Consider the following 15,243-nt stretch of genomic DNA (forward strand, 5'->3'; position numbering starts at 1 on the left):
TTCCTAACCCTAAACGCACCCCACCAGCAGTCGCTGTTCCCTGGACACACAGTCCTTGACTGCACAACAAGGGGAACCAGCTTCCCAGGGGGAGGGCGGGGGGGGGGCAGGACTCGCCCTCGTCCCAGTGCAGGAACTGGAGCACAGAGGGGCCCAGGGCTTCCGGTCTGTGGGCAGAGGGCTCTCGGCCCTCCCAGGGCACTGCCCAGAGCAGTGGGGGGGCATCACACCTCCCTGCGGTGTGGAGGAAGGCCAAGCAGGGCCTGTAGAGGGACCTTGGACATGTTCCCTGTGAGGTCCCACTTCCTTCTCCGTAAAATACCCGCCCTCCCAGGACTGCATGAGAAGCCAGTGAGACAGAGGAGGTAGGTGTCCTGCACACAGCAGGAGTTCTGGCTACAGACGGCCCTTCCCAGCACCCTCTGAATGTGCCCAGCTTTCCCGAAACCTGAAATTCTCCCCTCCTCTCCAGGGTGGGGCCCAGGCCCTCCCAGCCCTGGGCGGAGCACACAGTAGCTGTTCAAGAAAACATTTGCTGAGCTGGGCATTCTCAGAGCCACAGGCCAGGAGGCAAAGAGCCCCTGGTCCATCTGGAACCACTCCTTCATTTGAGGAGTGTGAGGCCCAGAGACGGGAGACTGCTCCCGAGGCCACAAAGCCATGAGGAGCAGGGGTGGGGTGGGTAGGGGCCCCCCTCAGGCTGGGGTTTACTGGTCTGAGTGGCCACACACTCAGAGGTGCCGGCTCCTGTAATACTTGTATCCTAATACGATGACGCCAGCATAAATTAACCACTGACTGAGATGTGAAAACTGGGCACCCCACCCATCAGGCTGCTGCCTCGATGCCCCCAAGACCCCTCCGAGCTCCACAGCCCCGAGGGCTGCCTCCTCCCAGGAGCCTGCCCGGGTTTCTCCTTCCTCAGCAGGAGACCCTCGCAACATAAAATGGGCTCATGGCCTCCCACGGCACGACTGAGAACCAAAGTTCCAGTGCACCCCCTCCTCAGCCCCCCTGTTCCCAACACACCGGCCAGCCAGCTTGGTTCTGCTGCTGGGCTCTCTCCCCAGACTGTTCTTCCTTCGGGGGCAGCTCAGGCCCCCTCTTGGAGAGGCCCGCACACAGTCTCCCATCCCCCGTTTTACTTTCTTCCCAGCTGGCCACTTTCTGTGGCATCTCGTTTACTGTCTGTCTCCTCCAAGGTCTGTCAGCTGTATGAGGGCAGGGGCAACGTCCGCCCAGCATACTCACAGCCCAGGGCCCCAAAAACAGTGGGAAGGGATTGCCTGGGGAAGACATGACAGGTGTGCAGGCCGAGGCCCTTTGTCAGGGGTGCCGCAGAGACATGATGGCAGGGAGAGGTCAAGAAAGTGACAGCCTGCGAGCTCCCGGCCCTGCGCTCCCCGGTCCCCAGGCACCTGCAGGCCCCGGGCTGACCCTACGGCATCGATCTGAGGAGAGCAGAACTTCAGGAATGGAGTGCAGCCCTGGAAACAGGACACTGAGTCCCACCCACCCCGCCAGGAAGCAGGCATCGATCTCAGCCTGGAGCTGGCCGGCTGACGCTTCCCTCCTGCACAGGCTCAGCACGCGGCCTCCTCCCCACGCCCCTGGAGCTGCAGCTCTCTGGAGGCCAGGGGGCAGCACCGGGGTGAAGGCCGCTGGATCCAATACCTTCTGTGCTTTGGGCGGGTGCTGTCCTGGCTGGGCCACTTTGGAGGCATCAGTGGTCCACATTCTCCCACTGTTTAAGCCCCTCTCCTGAGAACCTTACCCACACCTACCCATGCCCTCTACCACCTGCTTGCTGGAGGGATGGCTGGGACCGCAGCTGGCCCAGGATGCAGGTGACCCAGGCCTGGCTGTGAGCTTTACTGTGATTGGTTGGGGGTGTGGACATGTGATCAAAGCCAGCCAAGGAGAACTGGCCCTAAGACTTTGGCTGGATCAGCTGGGAAAGGAACTCTATGCCCAGAGGACATAGAGTCCCCTGCTGGGGACACATTTGCCCCAACGTGGGCTGAGCCCACCTGAGAGGACCCCCACCCAGAGGAAAGCAGAGGTGAGGGTGCAAGAAACAGACTCCAGACACGGCCTATGGGGCCCTTATATCCATCCCTGAACTTCGAGTTTTGCAACGGCAATAATCCCTTTGGTAACTTGAGAGATTTTTGAGGTGGGTTCTAAGACTCCTCTCCATGCCCTCGAGGGGTTGCTGGTGGATGTAAGAAGACCAGCAAGGCCTCCACAAAGCCCCGCAAACTTCCCGAACCTCTTTCCTCTTCCCTGGCAGAACAGTGAGGGTAAAGGACTTGGTGCAGGTGAGGCCACCTGCTGCCCTTCCCGTTCACCTTCTCCCTTCCTCCAGAGGGGCCGGGATGGCCTGCAGGCCCCAGGATGACAGGAATAAAGGGCAACAGAGGGAGAGAGGGAAGTGGCTTCAGCTCTCAGAGTTAAAAATAGCTTTCCCCAGGGAGGCCTCCCCGCTGGGATAACCCAGCCAATTGCCAGCCCCTCCACTCCAGGCAGGCACTGCCCGCCTCTTCCCTGTGCCTGCCCATCGAGATCCCCACGGATGGGGCCTCTGTCCCCAGGACCAGCCCCTCACTCCTCCATCCTACAAGGGGGCAGGGCTGGAGCCCGCTGCCTCGGTCTCTTCTCTGAATTGGGCCTGACTCCGAAATAGAAGTAGGTCTGTAAGGCCTGACAACAGAGAGTGAATTGGCCAAGACACCCCGACTCCCCTTCCTCGCGGCCCCTCGCAAAGAATCAAGGGCAGCGTAGGGCCTATTACATGATCCTATTTATGTTAAGAAAAACTACAGATACATTTGCATCAGCAAAGCAAAAAACCTGGAGGTTTGGAGACCTCCCCTCATTCACTTCCGTGTGGAAGCAAACGTCTACACCTGCTTCCTGAGTGTCCTGGGTTCAGGCCCACCTGGTGGGCCCCCGCTGGGCACCTCAGCAGAGCTCAACCTCCACTCCGAGTAACGAGAGTAGTTCGCACGCTTAGGACAGGTGGGCTTCAGGGCTGCCTTATTTGGTTCTTTAACTCTGTGCAGAAAGCATTTATCACTTCAGCATTTTTTAACTCAAGTTATCTTGTAAATGTAACAAAGCGACGGGGTGGACGAAGCTCCCTGGTGTCCTGAGGTCCAGTTCCAGGGATCAGTCTGGGTGGAAGCTCCTATTTAAGGAGCGCCCGCAGCCTGGGCTCTTCTCAGGGACGGGGGGCAGAGTGGGGGCAAGGAGGAGACTGGGTTCCTGGGGCCTCAGCTCCTGCCTTCCCCGTCCAAGCCTCCGTTTCCTCTGCTGTAGGATGGGTACAGTGCTACCCGAGTACGGTGCCTGGCGCTTGGGAGGCCCTCGGGGGATTCACTGGACGAGTGGACAGAGGACGCAGCTCTCCCGGCGACAGTGCTCGGATGCGCCCAGCACAGTGGGGGCTCCTGCAGCCTCCCTGGTGCCCCGCCCTCCCCGGCTGGGTCCCACACCTGCTCTGGGCACCCACAGCCTCCCAGGCTTCCCACATCACATCACTGTCCCTCTCCAAGCCTGCCTACCCCTCAAACTGGGGGCTCCCTGAGGCCAGAGGGGGCTTCTCCCCTCCCCCAACACGTCCCACTACCAGCTTCCGTATCTTGCGCTCCACCAGAATCGCCATCACCTCCATCCTGGGTCACCTCCCTGCCTCAGCCCGGGCCCTGACATTTCAACCACGATCTGGCCACAGCTGGCCAAGTGAAGAGGACACCTCCCTTGATGCTGGGAATTCATCCCACCGACGTGCTTGCACACGGGTACCAAGACGTACCTCAGAAGTTCCCGCTCTGTAGTAGCACCACTCTGCACTGCTCCCTGGAGAGGGGAGGACACCATGGCACCGGTGCGGGGGGCACACAGCTGTGGGGAGCGAGGACTGGGCTCCATGAGGACAGAGGTCTGGTCTGTCGGCCACAAGACAGCACTTAGTAGCTGCTCAATAAACATTTGTTGAATGGATCTAATGAGGCAAATTCTTTAAGATAGAGTGAAAAAGCACAATGCAGAACAGAGGGGATTGAATGCCATCATTGGGATTTTATTTAAGCAGGATATGTACACACACACACACACACACACACACACACACACACACCCTAGGGTGTTGGATAGAATCTTCTGGGAAGACACCAGAAACTGGCTCCCAAGAAGAGAATTGGGAGGTTAGGGGACAGGAGGGAGGTGAGCTGCTCTCTGTGAGTTCGTTGTGCCTCTACAGCACCTTCAAGGGTTCTGTGCGTCCCCCCCCGCCGCCACATTAATTCATTTAAAAAGTAGCCCAGAGCTGAGGGGAGAGGGAGACTCCCCACTCTGGGGCTCTCAGCTGCCCAGGAGGCTGGTCCAGAAAGCCGTCCTGAACCTGCCCCCTCACTCCTTCCCATGACCGGCTTCTTCAGCTCCAGATTCCCTGAGGAGCTGCCCGACCCCATCCTGTCTGTGGGATTAATAAACATTCTGTGATGACCTGAATCTCACAGAAGCTCCTCGGGGACAGCCTCGCCTAGTGCCAGGGGCCAGGAGGACCCGCTTGTCTGAGGGAGGTCCACGGTCCCCCGGTGGTCTATAGGGTCCTGACACAACTTTGCCCCCCTGTTCCCTTGGCCCCAGGGCGCCACCCCGACTGGCATCGTGGCAGTAGGTTCAGTGCAGGTCTCTGTTCAGAGCTGGAGGAATCCCTCTCACCAGGCTGGCCCATCCACAGCACGGGGACAATCGTATCGCCTCCGTCTGGAATCCATTAGCCTGCCTAGGGATGGGGATGATAAACACAGAATCAGCTGCATATCCATGGAGCCCAGCCCAGCCCCAGGGAATGTTCCTCTGAACACAGAGGATTCAGTAACGACCACAGGTCCTGGAGTCAGACAGGCTTGGGTTGAAATCCTGACACCGTCACTTACAAGCTGTGTGACCTTGGGCGAGTCATTTAACTTCTCTGTGCCTCCGTTTCTTCCTCTGCACAATGGGGACTGTACTACTGCCTGCCCTGCAGGGCTGTGGTGAGGATAAGACGCAGGGGGAGCAGACACAGCTGCCGTGAGGCGCAGTGCAAAGCCCCCATACAGACCAGTGATGGCGTCACTTGTCACCGTCCATCACTGACTGTGGCATTATTGGTGCCGCCGCTCTTCCTGGCAGGGCGGGCGGGAGCAGGCGGAATGTCAGGGATGGAACTCGGGGCCGTGTGTTTGATGGGAAGAGTATCACTATTTTTACCAGGCACCGCTGAAATGTACCGTTTCCCTCCACTGTAAATTGAGGCAGCAAACGCTGGTGCCAGCGGCAGCGCCCAGGACTTCATCGCCCAGAAAAGTCACAGATGTATTCATATCCCACTCTTGGTGTTACAGACCTCTGCAAGCGTCATTTATATCCATCTCTGCCCCAAATTATGGTGGGGGTTAAATCTGCCACTCAACATTATCATCGATGCGTTCACAAAAAAGCACACATCTTAGCATATCACAAACGTGCTTTTTAGCCACTGTGATAACTGGCTCCTTTGGAATCCTGGGCGTTATTTGATGCTATTAAGGACCAAGATTCTGAGGAGGGGCCTAAGGCACAGGAGTGGCCCGCAGCCCCCAGAGGGACGGCACCACGATGGTGCTGGACCCACCGGCCACACTCCTGCCGAGACTCCACAACTCCAGTCCTAGGCCTGTGGCCACGTGCCTCAGAGCCCCAAGCTCACCCTTCCTTGATCTGGGCCTTGCATATCTATCTGCACAAGCTCCAGTGTCCCTACGCCCCTTCAGGGGGTCAGACCAAGAAGGGGATGTCTGAGCCCTGGGGTTGGGGGCCGGGCGGGGTGTTGTCATTGGGGGTGCCCTGAGAGGCCTCACACATTCACTCCTGGCCTCGCCATTTCCGAGTATGCCGAGTCTCCTACCCAGCTGCAGGTCTCAGTCCCTCCCCGGCATCTGGGCCAAGGCTCCTGATGCCTCTGGCTATTCCAGAAGCCCCTGGAAAGCCAGCATCTCCAGCACCTGAAACTGGCACTCAGAAGACGAGTCAGGGAGAGTGACCAGAGGGTCTGGGCGGGGGAGCCCCTCCCAATCAGGAGGCCGGAAAGATGCAGGAGTTGTCCACAGTAAGGGGCTCTGGAATGGAGCAGGTGGACTGCGTGGAGAAAGCAGCCCCCTCCTCGAATTCCCAAAGCAGGCAGCTCAGCTAAACATGGAGACCCAAAACCCCTGCCTCCTGGGGAGGCCCCAAGACCTCAGGGTGATTCAGCTCATCCCTGGGTCCCATACACTGAATTCTCCAGGCAGCCTCTCCACCCACATCTCCATTCTCCCAGTTAGAGCATCTTGGCCATCTTACGTTGAGGGAAACCGAGGCGCAGAGATGTGAAGTCCAATGTCACGCAGCCACGAAGCAACTGACTCCAGACTTGATGCTCGTAACAGCTGCACTGCTCCCTTCCCCGAGGAACGAAGTTTCAGGGTCCAAGTTCCCCGCAGTCCTCGGGTGCCTAAAGGTCCAGCATTACTGTATGAATGGGAGCGGGGAGGGCATTTGGGGCAGAGAGAAGAGTTAGGACAAAGGGCTGGCGGTGGGACCAGGCAGTGTGTGTGGAATCAAGGTCTCTCGGAGGCCAAAGCTCAGCCTCTTTCTCTTCAGTTCTTTCTGCAGAAGAAAGAGCAAAGCGTTCCTGCGACCCTAGCAGCTCAAAGCCAGACACAGCTGCCATGAGGGGTAGTGAGTACCATTATTACAAGAGGTGTGCAAGTAGCCAGGACCCTTCTGTCCTTACTCAGCAGGCTTCAGATGTCTGGGCGGGGACTCTGGTCAATTTGTCTCGTGTGTGTGTGTGTGTGTGTGTGTCTGTGTGTCTGTGTGTGTGCCTGTGTGTCTGTGTCTGTGTGTCTGTGTGTGTGTGTGTCTGTGTGTGTGTGTGTCTGTGTGTGTGTGTGTGTGTAGCGGGATGTGGGGTGTGCAGAGATTGAGCCTGTCCATGCATGGCCACGAGGTCAGTGCCCAGAGCTGGGGCACCATTGTCCTGGGATCCCTCCTGGGCCTTCAGCCGAGCCAGGGCTTAGGCACAAAATGGGTGCACTGAGGGAAGCAAGATGCGGAATTCAGGGCTTTGTGTCAGCACATAGCTCACGCTGGGTGAAGCAGGCACTGCCCCCCACCCGGGCCCCCCATCCTGGTTGGGGGCCCTTTCAGCCTCGCCAGTCTCAGGGGCTCTGAAGCTTGGGCACACCCCTCCCCCCAGCATCATTTGAGGAGCGCAGAGGGAGACTGAGAAAGGATTTCTGTCGTTTCGCTTTAGAAACCGTTTCGGTTTATGCCTGGCTGTGTCATGCACGTCCTTAGGGGTTTCTGTCTCGGGAAAAACCTGGACTACAAACCATTTCCAAATGGAAACGATAAAGTTCCTGAACTTTACAGGAACTGGGTTATGTGGGTTAGGCGTGGAGTTGGGTAGCCGCTTCCAGGCACCTGCCCTCCTGCCCATCCGCAGTCTCCTTCTTGCAGGTTGGGGGTCTCAGGTGAGGGGCTGATGTAGGAGCTGTCTCCACCTGGCTCCTGGGGCTCGTGGGCTCCTGATGCCAGCCTTGCCTGAGCCCTGGTCAGGGGCAGCCGTCAGCTTCCTGCAGCCTCCACAGGGGTCACCGGGGGTGAGAGGATGGGGTGAGAGCCGGGAGGGCAGGGCTGAGCCTCTGAAAGGCCCAGGAGAGGGGCTTTTCTGCTGGGGAGAAATGGCCCTTTCCTCACACATCACAGACTTGGCAGCCTGTGAAACCCTCTGTTCAAAACCCTCCCACGTCTCCCAACTCAGCCGCAGCCTCAAGACCTCCACTACCTCTGGATCTTATTTCCTATCCCCTCCTCTCACACCTCCTTGCTATTCCCAGAACACACCAGGTCCTGCCTACCCCAGGCCTTCGCACTTGCTGCTTCCTTTCCCAGAAGTCTCTTCCCCCACATCTCCGCATGGCTCCCTTTATCACCAGCCTCAGGTCTCTATTCACATGTCTCTTCATAGGGATATGCCTTTCCGGATGTTTACTTAAAACTGTACCCCTCCCCGCTCCATCACCCCTTTCCCAGCTTTACTTTTCTCTATACCACTAAACCCCACATAATATGGTGTGTAATTTACTTATTTGTTATGTTATCTCGCCCCAAAGGCAAGAACGTTTGTCTGTTCTATTCTCTGCCGCATTCCCAGCACCTAGAGTTACCTGGGAAAATAAAGCTTTGTTCAACGAACAGAATCTTCTTAATAAAGCTGCAGAGGAGGCATCCACATCCCTGTTTTAAAGAGAAGGAGACAGGCTCAGGGAGAAGTGACTTGGCCAGAGTTCCCGGCAGAACACGGCAGAACTGGTTGGAATCACCGTCATAGAAGCTGAGCACCGGCTACGTGCCACACGCTTCACATTCGTCATCTCACAGTACGTTCCCAGTATCCCAGGGAGCGAGCTGGGCAGCAGGATGCCTGTTGTACCCACTGGGCACTGAGGCTCGGGGCTCTGAGGCTACGGGGCTGGCTGAAGCACCGGCCCTGGGATGGCGGGGCCGGATGAAACAGGCTCCCTTTGTCTGCCGCGAATCACGCCTGTCGCCCTCCCACCCACACCCCCTTTCCTGGAGGCAGGGCGCTGGGTGACAACCTGGCTGTGGGTGAGCTGCTCTCGCTACCTCACTCGTGTGGGGCCAAACGATGCTGTAAACATCAGACTGGAGCCTACAGGTCCTCACAGAGACTTCCTCCCCCAGAGGCCGGCTGGAGGGAGCTTCAGGGATGCCCAGAGGGGTTGCCCGTCCCCAGAGGGCGCCCGCTTGCGTGGTGATGACCCCATCAAGAGCAAGGCGGCCCTTAAGGCTAAGCTGACCTGGGTACCAATCTGGCCTCAATTTCTCCTCAGCTGTGAGGCCTTAGTAAGTCATTTCACATCCCTGAGACTCGGTTATTTTCGTCCGTAAAATGGGGAGATAGATGCCTCCCTCACAGGGTTGTGATGGGAATTAAATGCGATTGATTGTGTGAAATGCAGGCAGGGCACAAAGGAATCGCTCAGGACGTAATAGCTGCTTCTTCTCAGCCTCCTCCGAGCCGGCTGTTCGCCCGCCCGCCGCTCATCGACTGACCCATCCATCATTCGTTTGTCCGTCCGTCCATCCGTCTATCCAGCCACCTATTGACCCATTCATCTATCCATTTACCCATCCATCTGTCCATCCATCTGCCCCCTCATTCACCTACATTTCCATCGGTTTCCTTTCTTCGTCATTTAGAGCATCAGTGTTTTCATTCATCTCTCACCCCCATCTGACCTCAACTTTCCTAGTACAAACCCTTTCTCTGCCACTCACTGCTGACATGGTCAGACCCACACTTCAAACTAACCTGAATGTCCGCAGTGGAGGCCTTGGGGCTGACGTGGTGGAAGAGGGCAGAGGAGGAGGGAGGGCCACTGCCCACCCTCAGCCCTTCACACTCTTCTCCAGCTAAGCCCAGACTGGCAGCTAGAGCAGGCAGGGTGCCCTGGAGGCAATCCATCAATCAATCAATCAACCATCCATTCATTCAAGTCACAGTCGTTGGGCACCCACTGTGTGTCGGGCACTGTGCCACCTGCTGGGGACAGGGCAATAACAAAACAAACAGAATCCCTGTCCTTGAGCAGCTGAGGCTCTAGTGCAGGAGACAGGGAATAAACAAGCTGAGAGAGGACTTAGAATGTCAAGTGTTATGGAGAAAAATAGAGCAGGGGCCGGGGGGGTGCAATTTTAGGTTGGGCCACAAAAGTTTCACTGCGAAGGAGGTGAGGGAGGGGCCGTGAGGATAACTGGAGAAAGAGCAGCCTGCAGAGCCAGCAGCATGTTCAAAGGCCCTGAGGTGGCACTCGCCAGGCGAGCTCCAGAAGCCCACAGGGCTGAGCAGAGGGGGCAAGAGGGGTGGGGGCTTGGGAGGGGCTCCTCGGAGCCTTGAGAAATCTTTGCCTTTGTCTCCGAGGGAGGCGGAGCTATGGGAAGGTTTTGAGCTGAGGGGTGACCTGAGCTGACTTAGGTTCCAAAAGGGAGGCAGGAGAAGCCTCTGGAGCAAACAAGTGAGCCTGACAGGCAAGGCCCCTTGGCTCCTCCCCCAGGACACTCGAGGGGGCTGGTGGCTGTAATTGTGGATTGTCATCCACAGTTCCTGGAAGGTGCTTGAGAATCTGCCTCTCCCCATTCCCCCCCACCAGCTGCAGGGGCCTAAGGGCAGAGCCTGTGTCTGTCCAGTTGTCCCCAACGCTCCGCAAGCTGTCTGGTGCACAGTAGGAGCTGGGGAACGTTCACTGAAATAAAGAAGGGAGGGAAGAAGGGGTGATGTGAACAAGCCAAGAAAGGAAGGAAGGACGGACAGAGGGAGGGAGGGAGGGAGGGAGGGAGGGAGGGAGGGAAGGAAGGAAGGAGGGATGGAGGGAGGGAAGGAAAGAAGGAGGGAGGGAGAGAGGGAAGGAAGGAAGGAAGAAGGGAGGGAGGGAGGGAGGGAGGGAAGGAGGGAGGGAGGGAAGGAAGGAAGGAAGGAGGGATGGAGGGAGGGAGGGAAGGAAGGAAGGAGGGAGGGAGGGAGGGAAGGAGGGAGGGAAGGAGGGAGGGAGGGAGGGAAGGAGGGAGGAAGGAGGGAGGGAGGGAGGGAAGGAGGGAAGGAAGGAAGGAGGGATGGAGGGAGGGAGGGAAGGAGGGAAGGAAGGAAGGGAGGAGGGATGGAGGGAGGGAAGGAGGGAGGGAGGGAGGGAGGGAAGGAGGGAGGGAGGGAAGGAAGGAAGGAAGGAGGGAGGGAGGGAAGGAGGGATGGAGGGAGGGAAGGAGGGATGGAGGGAGGGAAGGAAGGAAGGAGGGAGGGAGGGAAGGAGGGAAGGAAGGAAGGAGGGATGGAGGGAGGGAAGGAAGGAAGGAGGGATGGAGGGAGGGAGGGAGGGAGGGAAGGAAGGAGGGATGGAGGGAGGGAAGGAAGGAAGGAGGGATGGAGGGAGGGAGGGAGGGAGGGAAGGAAGGAGGGATGGAGGGAGGGAGGGAGGGAAGGAGGGAGGGAAGGAGGGAGGGAAGGAAGGAAGGAGGGATGGAGGGAGGGAAGGAGGGATGGAGGGAGGGAAGGAAGGAAGGAGGGAGGGAGGGAAGGAGGGAAGGAAGGAAGGAGGGATGGAGGGAGGGAAGGAAGGAAGGAGGGATGGAGGGAGGGAGGGAGGGAGGGAAGGAAGGAGGGATGGAGGGAGGGAGGGAGGGAAGGAGGGAGGGAAGGAGGGAGGGAAGGAAGGAAGGAGGGATGGAGGGAGGGAAGGAGGGAGCGAGGGAGGGAGGGAAGGAGGGAGCGAGGGAGGGAGGGAAGGAGGGAGGGAGGGAGGGAGGGAGGGAGGAAGGGAAGGAGGGAGGGAGGGAAGGAGGGAGGGAGGGAAGGAGGGAGGAAGGCCAGGAAGGCAGGAGGGCATAAAGGTCTCTGCTCTCCCTCCTTGCCCTCCTCGGCTTCCCTGACAGATGAGGCCCCCACTGCTCACCTGTAAAATGGAACAATGCCCCCACCCAGGGCTGCAGGTCTCAGGGCCCCTGGCAGCGTCAAGCTGCAGCCTTTAGCTTTCATGGGCCTTTGGGGACATGTGCGTTTCTCCAGCAGAATCCTGTCCTGCGGCTCCAGCAGCTGCATCCAGGCTGCTGATCGTGGACCAGGGAGGGATATTGGGAAAGACTCCAAGGAGCCCCCAGCCCTGCCTCTGAGGTACAGGGCTGTTCACACATTCCACCCCCAGACCGTTACAGCTACTGTCAGAAACACTGAGCCTCTTTAATAGAGCTCAGCGGTCCCTGGAGGCCTCATTTTGGCCCCAGGACTAAGGAGACAATCAGTGTTCCCATTTCACAGATGGAGAAGTGGAGGTCCCTGGGGCTGGCTCCTGAGAGCCTCCAGCAATGACTCTCCATCAGGTTCCCATCTTCCAGCCACCGTTCCATTCCCAGACATATTTGCGAAGGCGAAATCATGTTTTAAAAACTTAGTTTGAAATTTAAAATTTAATTGTAAAATGAAAACCATAATGTTCAGCTTTGCCTCACTCATCCTGACCACCTGCCAAGGGCCAGGCTCTGTTGGGGGCAGAGCCCCTGAGGGTGCCTGATCTCTGGCCAACCGCTGTGGAAACCTTCTCGGGGCCTGTGGGTTGGAGATCCTGTCTTTCCCAGCACAGGCAATTCAGTATTCCGAATTTTCAGTCCAACCCCCGCCCCAGTTGAATAGATGAGGTAAGTGAGGCCCTGACAGGCGTTGATTTACCCAAGGACGTACCAGGGACTCCCGCCAGCAGGTGAAATACACAAGACGGTTTACTGAGGAGAAAAGTTGAACCAAGCCAGGAAAGAAGACGTAAAGTTCTCCAGCTATGAACAAAAGGAAGGTGGAGGTCCAGGCGGCAGGAACCTCCCAGGCCTGGTTAAGAATCAGAGTGAATCAGAGCAGGGAGCGGGCAGGGCCTGAGGGAGGCTGTGAGGCAGGCTGCCGAGCGCCACCCCTGCCGGTGGAGCCGGGACCTTATCAGGAGGGCGCTGGGGGCCATGGAAGGTGGTAAGCTGGTAGTGATCCAGACAGAGATAAACGGGGGTCTGTCCTCCCCAGGGTGCCCCCCTTTCTACCCAGCGCCGTCAAGGAGAGAGGGTCTGGAATCCTCACCAAATTGTCCCCCATGACGCCTGAAATTCCTCCACCAGAGGCTCATGAGGGAGTGAACTGTGGGGCAGGAGGACCCTCCTGGCTTCGCAACCAGAAGGAAGGACCTCCATCCCTCCCGCTCCCAAACCAGCGTGCCACACACACACACACACACACATCAGCTTTGCACGTCTGGGGCTCTCTGCTTGCACCAGCAGGCTCGGTGTAAGATAATTGAGCACTTGTAACAGTTTTTCTCCTCGAGCATCCCAATTAGACACCAGTCGACGTGCCTCCTCCCTTCAAGACCGTCTTGCCGCCCCCCGCAACCCCGGAGGCAGGGCAGGCACGCGGCCCCCCTCCCGCCAAGCCCACTCTCGCTCCTCTGCCGCCTGTCCCGAGGTCGGCTTGCTCGGCCGGATCCGGACCCTCGCTGAGCCTCAGTTCCTTCCTCCACGAAGCCGGCAGGAGAGCGGCCCACACCTCGTCAGGACTTCACGAGGAGCCAGTAAAGGAATATTAACGAAGCGCTCAGCGCGGGCAGCCTGGGCCACTGGCCGCCCTCCCACGAGGGATGCTGGTCGGGGTGGGCCCAGGGGCTGAGGCCGCAAGGCAAGGGACCAGGTCTCCCTGAGCTTCCTGCCAGCGTCTAAGGCCAAGATGCTGCGAGGCTTCCCGTTCTCGCCCTAACTGGGGGAATCAAATTCTAAGATTCCTGAGGCTTCTAATTCCTGATGACTGGGAGTCCAAGCAATCCCCACGCTCTGCTCTCCTTGCTGGCTGGAGCCCGTGAGGCTCACCAAGACACAGGCAGAAGCCACCCCTCAGCCTCCCTGCCGGCCCCTTTCCAGCCACGTACAGCCAGACGGGTCCCAGGAAACCTGAGCTGGATCGCGTGCCCCGTGCTCTGAGCTGGCCGGCAACTGTCCTGTGCGTAACAGGAAGCCAGACCCCTGGGTCCCCTCAGTCCTCCCTGTGCCCCCTCCCACCTCTCTCTCTCCCTCTCACTGGCTTCCTTGTTTCCGTCCCCACCTCAGGACCTTTGCACTTGCTGTTGCCGCTGCCTGTAGCACTCTCCCCCTAGCTCTCCGCTCACCAGGCTCCGTACCACCCAGGCCTCAGCTCCAAGGTGTCCTCCTCAAGAGCCTCCCCGCAAGTCCTCAGACCACAGAAGCCACCCGCCTTTGTCTCACGTAAAACCACGTTTTATATTCTGCATGGCACTTTCCTTTCAAAGCCTGTCCCATTTGTTCCTTCACATGTTCATTTTTCATCCCCCAGGCCCAGAGGATTTGTCTCTTTCACTGCTGTGCTCAGGGCCTGGTATACAGTGGGTGCTCAATAAATACGTGTTGGTGAATGAATGAATTCTGTAATTAGGGGAGCCTAAGTCTTGCCCTCGCACGCAGGGCGTGATAGAACTTTGTTGGTTGTTAGCTCAGTGGGCGTTTGTTGACTGACTGCCTGACCTGGCACAGCTGCTCCTGGATAAAAGGCACTTCACATATGCTGGAGGGGAGAAAGCAGAGGACAGCGTACAACTCCTACTTGGCAAAGGGACAGAGGGGACCGTGCTGAGTTGCTGGCCCCACGACCCACACCTCTCTACCTGCCATCACCACCTGCTCCGTGGGTCCAGCCACCGGCTCACGGCTGCCAGGCTCTCCCTTGCCTTTGCTCTCCACAGCCCTGTACAGGCCGACCGGTCCTTGACCAGAGGTGGGGGCCTCTGAGGCCTGCAGGGGTTGGTGTGAGGGGCCAGAAGCTCTGCCAGGAAGTGCATGTCCTAAGGCTGGAGCGAGGGTTGGGATGGGGCTAACGGCCAAGCGACTGCGACCCTGGTGGCCGCTGCTTCTGCAGGGGCTGTTAACAGTGTTAGTGGGGCTGAGATGCCCCCTCCAGAAGCAGGCCTTCCCCTCCCGGGCTGTTAAGTGGATAAGTGGCAGGGAGGGAAGGAAAGAGCAAGCCCCCCCCGCTCCACCACCCTGGTGCTCAGGCAACCTAGGGAGTCTAGAAACCAGCTTAGAATGCGGGGGGGACGACACCGCGCTCTTCCCCCTCATTTCAAGTGAGAAAACCGAGGCCCGGTGCACCAACCTGTTTCCATTCGTCCCCTCCCCTCCAGCCCCTGTGATCATGGCTCACTCCCCCTCTCTGGGCTGCAGGAGCCCAGCCACAGACCCTCAGGAACAGCTTCCAACCCAGGCCAGAGGGGGACATCTGAGGACAACTTACCCGTTGGGCACACTAGCTGCAGTGCTCCGGGCCCACAGCTTCTAGGATGAACGGTGCGAGCAGTGAGAGAGGAGAAGAGGCAACTTGGCAGGGCCTTGAAGCCCACCGAAGCTTGAAGGGTGGCTTGGATCTGTCGGCAGTAGGAGGTGAAGAGGGGGGTTTGTGCTGGGAAGGTTGGGGTCGGATGCTGGAAAAATCTCTAGAGACAAGAGAGGAATGTAGAGGCTGACACAGCAAATGATGGAGAGATAAAACAGATGGACATGTGGACAGATGGATGAGCGAACAGATAGGTGAGTGTATGTAAGGGAAGGATGGACAAC

The 15,243-nt window shown here is 58.3% G+C and overlaps 1 long non-coding RNA gene across 4 annotated transcripts in view; it reads right to left on the reverse strand.

Moving 5' to 3' along the window:
- Positions 1-1,141: 1,141 nt before the first annotated feature.
- LOC149744728 (uncharacterized) overlaps positions 1,142-15,243 on the reverse strand; it is a 41,990-nt gene continuing 27,888 nt past the window's right edge. For 2 of the 4 annotated variants that reach the window (XR_016388814.1, XR_016388811.1), the window contains 3 exons: positions 14,921-15,119; positions 6,373-8,313; positions 1,142-4,792 (listed from right to left, as the gene is read on the reverse strand). This is a non-coding gene — a long non-coding RNA (uncharacterized LOC149744728). The remainder of the gene's footprint in view (positions 4,793-6,372; positions 8,314-14,920; positions 15,120-15,243) is intronic. The other 2 variants (XR_016388812.1, XR_016388813.1) reach the window with 2 other exon arrangements.

Source organism: Delphinapterus leucas, chromosome 19 (genome assembly GCF_059928025.1).
Source record: "Delphinapterus leucas isolate spDelLeu-1000000601 "Yukka" chromosome 19, BTC_Dleu_Yukka2, whole genome shotgun sequence".
NCBI lineage: Eukaryota > Metazoa > Chordata > Mammalia > Artiodactyla > Monodontidae > Delphinapterus > Delphinapterus leucas.